This window comes from Plectropomus leopardus, chromosome 15 (genome assembly GCF_026936395.1).
Source record: "Plectropomus leopardus strain MGB_pleo_1.0 chromosome 15, ASM2693639v1, whole genome shotgun sequence".
In the NCBI taxonomy this organism is placed as follows: domain Eukaryota; kingdom Metazoa; phylum Chordata; class Actinopteri; order Perciformes; family Serranidae; genus Plectropomus; species Plectropomus leopardus.
In genome coordinates, this window is record NC_142190.1 from 7,096,618 (window position 1) to 7,101,574 (window position 4,957).

The following is a 4,957-nucleotide window of genomic DNA, read 5'->3' on the forward strand; positions in this document are numbered from 1 at the left end:
TGCAGCCTACGACTAACCAAACCGAATGATGTGAGAAGAAATTTCATATCTGACTGTTCTTCAGCCAGGCACTTCAGATGAAAGCATGAGGCAAGTCTGTGTGTGTCTACGTGTGTGTGCGTGCGTGCGTGCATGCATGCAGTGTTGGTCACGCGAGAGACACACTGTAATGTGTTGTGTAAGTTGACACCATGTGCTTCTTGGGTGGGACGCCTCCTCCTCATCCAGCAGGCGTTTGCTACTGCAGTACAATGACACACACACACATACACACACACATGCACACAGGAAGAGTGTGTCCAGAGTGGAGTGCCGGCAGAAATGAATGACTTTGTCAGCTGTATGCTGTTAACCAGGCCATTTGACATTGATCCCTGCCTGACCCAGAACATCTCCCCATCTCTCTCCCTCTCTCGCTCCATTCTGTTGTCATTTTTCACTTAATTGGCATGAGAGTTGCATGCTTCAGAAAGATATATTTCAGGAAATTCATTCCACAAAAGACTGATGCACAAACACTGTGTCTGCATGCATGTTTGTGTAGCTGTCATCAACTCTCACTGCTTTTTTTTGGTAGTTTTTTTTCACACATTAAAACTGTTTAGTGGGTGAAATTTTACAGAGAAGGCCAGAGATTTTTATAACTAAAACAATTGTTTTATTGAAACAAACTATAAAGACAGTGATAATGGGCTTGGCCAATATTACGGTAATATGGCATACCAAGGTATTTAGAAATCCTGATGTTATGTTTTTCAGTACCATCAAAATTACAGACACTACTGCACAAAAATACATTTTGTAAAGGTATGAGAGAATGAAAAAATAGATACCACCCAAGCCTAATAGATGAATTCAGCAACAAAGATCAACAGGATATAATCTTTATACATTAAATAAAATGGTTTAAAAATGTATCAAAAGTAAACCAACGAGAGGCAGTTATATATTTCATTTCATTGAATTATAAAGATATATTTAAGAAATATCTGAATAAGAGTTTGTATTTCGTTGGTAGTATTATAAAGGTTGCCCTTGTCAAACAAAGGCTAAGAGTGTACAACCAATGCTAGCTGCTCGGTGAGACAGGCCCAATGGTTTAGAGCTAAATGCTAACTTTATCATGATGACATGGTCAAAATAACAGTGTTAACGTGCTGATTCAAAGCACATGATGTCTATCATTTCCGCCATTGTAGTCTGGGGCGCCAGCATGCTAACATTGCAATAATCACAACTGAAGCTGATGTTGACGTCATTCTGCAGGTATTTGGTCAGACACCAACATATTGGAAGAATTTAAAAGTGCTGACCTGATGCTGGTGCTAGATGAAAAGTCAGAGGATAACCGAAGTAATACAAATCATCATGAGGGCAGCATGAATGTCTGAGCCACATTTCACCACCGTCCATCCGCAGTTATGACATTTCAGTCAAAACTACAAATGTCAGCCTCAGAGGAAAAGTCAAACCACTAAAGTTGTTAGGACATATGTTCGAGGAACCTTTTACCAAAATTCTGTGCCTTTTAGTCTTTTCTAGTCTTTTTTTTTAACATCTTTTTAGTATATGTTGAGATTTCCTGGAATATGTTTATACTTTGACCTGGTAGTGGCACTAAAAGAAAAATAACAGGGTCACTGAAGTTAACAGGACTCATCCACATGGATAAAATTTTCACACAATCCAACAAGAAGTTGTTGAGATATTTGAGGAAAAAAGTCTGGAATGTCAGCAAAAAAAGCAGAGGACTGACAGATTAACAAAGTGACACTGGCATCCATAGAGCCAGAGCCAGCTAGACAATTATTTTATTTCTGCCTGAGCATAACTAATCTCTATAGACGGATATCTGCACGTGTGCAGAATCTGTAAACAACGGGATAAGATTTTGGTATTGGAAGTACTCTGATCTTTGTTTGTAGTCTGAGTAATATTGACCAAACATAGTTTACAATACAATAAACGAAGAATGGGAAGCACAGCGCATTGGCTGAAATTTGATTACAGAACCCATCAGCTCTCGCCCAAAAATGATTTTGCATCAAGTTAGCCTTTCTTTTTTTAATCTGCATTCATATGTATGTATGTATATGGATGTTAGCTAAAATTAACAGTACAAGCACAGCTTGCTTACACTTGGAATTTGCTGAGCTTTAGGTCAGGCATGACAAGACAGTTGCTAAGGTGTTTTCTTGGTTGCTAGTGATTTTCAAGGTCACAGTATCAGTGAGAAGCTGTATTGAAATAAATGTAAACTGAATGGAACAGTGTGGAAAAATGCTGAAATATAGTACAAGCTATGGTCCGCAGTGGATGGACAATATGCAAATAGTGTACCTCATTCAGAGTATAATAACTTCAGTATTTTGGTAACACCATTTGATTTGAACAAAATGCTCAGGCTGCTAAAAGTCTGGGGTTTATATCAGTCTTTCATTTTTTATGCTTTTCTTTTGGTCATGTTCATGTTATGCCAATTTGATTTACAGCATGATAAATATGCAATGTCTCATGACATTTCCCTACTTTACAAGTTGACGAGGATCCCTGAATGCTAAACTGACCAACACAGAATGGACTGTGGACACTGAGGGCTGAAAAGGGCACACTAGATGTGAACTCTTAAGAAGGACAAAACATTGCTGCATTTGGAAGAGAATTTAAAATGGGAAAGGAGCTGTTAGCCTGCCATACATTTTCATAAATAAAGTAAATTTAGCCCAGTTAATGCTGGTTTTTAACTTGTGATACCTTTTCTATTATATCTCTGAATTACCATGTGGGTGTTTTTAAAATTTCAACTCAAAAACAAGTTAGACCTTGCAATAAAAAAAAAAAAACAAGATTTTTTTTTTCGATAATCACATTTGCTGTCTTTCTTCTCAGTGTGTCTCTATCAGCAGTTTGTTTCATCTCAGATATTTTCCTCAACAGGAAACAGAGCTCCCCCTCCACCCCCATTAGGGACCAGTGTCCGGTTACTTTAATGTGTGTGTGTGTGTGTGTGTGTGTGTATGTGTGTGAGTGTGCACACACACACGTGCAAGCTTTGTATGGCTATACTGGTGTGCCTTGCTTTAGTCCGGATGGTTGCAAGTTGCTGAGTAAGGGCACAGTCCAAAAGAGAAAAAAGCACACACAAACACACACAAACACACACACACACACACACACACACACACACACACACACACACACACACACACGCACAAGCATGAGCATCCACTCACGACAAAGGAAGAGGTTCATATTACAGTCATGCAGCATATTGTCAGTGATGTCACTTGTCCTTATGGAACAAATGAATGAATGAAAATCTCCTCCTCTCTTTTGGTAAGAATATAACTTACAACAGTACTGCCAAAATATGTTGAACTACATATAAATATAACTATTCACAATACAAGTCAACAAATATTTGCACAATTTGCACATGACAGCACTCCATAAAGTGTTCTCAACAGAGACACAGCATAGTTTGCTGTCAGTTATGAGACAGAAATTCACGTTACAAAAACACCTCCTAAATAAACTGCTGCTGTGATTGAAATTACAAGAGGAACTCAGCTCTTTTGCTTAAGTAAAAAAAAAAAAAAACCCGAATGCATTCAAATTCTTACACCTAAATAAGAGCACAGAAGTATTATTTTCTCAGTGTACTTAGAAGTTTCAAAAGTAAAAGTACTAGTTATTATGTAGTTAATTATATTTTGTGACTAATCTTTGTATGTGAAAACTTCAGAGGTGACGTGTCATTAGTCAAAAAGTTTGTGGACTCTTTTATAAAGCATTACATTTTGTTAGTTATTTTTATGTTAAATGATAATCTGCAAAGTTAATTACTGCCGTCAGATAAATGTACAGGAATTAAAAGTAGAATACTTCCCACTTAGATATAGTGAGTAGAGGTATAAAGTAGCATAAAGCAAAAATAGTAAAGTACAGTACAAGTACCTAAAATTTATACTTAAGTGCATAACTGCAGTTAGTTTCCACCACTATTCCGTTTTTCACGTATTTACAACTGTCTACATAATGCACTTGCTAACTTGATAGTAAGAAGTAAAACAATATTTCAGACACATGGAACATCAACACTTTAAAAGGTTTGGTGTCCAAAACTACAAAATAAAGAATGTTTCCTGAGGTCAAAGTGACCTCGGATGTTTGTGCCAAATTTGAAGAAATCCCCTTGGGGTGTTCTTGAGATATAGCATACACAAGAATGAATAAGGGCAAAGTCACAGAAAACTTAAGCTTTGAGCACCAAAATCTAACCAGTTCATTGTTCAGTCCAAGTGGATGTTTGTGCCAAAATTTGAAGAAATCCCATCAGGGCGATCTTGAGATATTGCATTCACAAGAATGGGACAGACATATTTACCTATGTACACACTGACAAACTGAAATCATAATGCCTCGGGCCACAAAAAAACACAAAAACAGAAGTACAAAAATGGTCCAGACTGACCTGATTAAACTTAATATAATCTAGATATGTAAAGTGATCTATGGAGCACCAGCAGCACAAACTGAAATCAGCATCTCTCTGATGCATTGTCAAAAACAAAACTATTCCAACTCTAATAACTAATAACTTAACTAAATTCTATACAAAGGCAGCATACTTTGAGCATTTCTAATTTTGTTACTCATTGTATTAAGACAATAAAAACTGTCTACTCTATTCTTCAAATAAACCAAACTAACTTGATTAAATAATAGAAAATGACAGTATCATGTTTAGGTCATCTGTTGTCAACATTTGTTCCGGTAACACAAGGGCTTCTGCCTTGTCATCTTCATAAAGCACAACTGAACTGAATTGATTTCAGTGATGGGAGACGGGAGAGAGAAAGAGAGAGAGAGAGAGAGAGAGGAGGGGAGGAGGAGGGGTGACTGGAGTGTGTGTGTGTGTGTGAGTGTGTGAGAAAGAGAGAGAGAGAGAAAGTGC

General features: G+C 37.3%; 1 long non-coding RNA gene across 1 annotated transcript in view; it reads right to left on the bottom strand.

The window, feature by feature from the left end:
- LOC148187213 (uncharacterized) overlaps positions 1-4,957 on the bottom strand; it is a 51,688-nt gene that overhangs the window by 7,451 nt on the left and 39,280 nt on the right. The window lies entirely within an intron of this gene.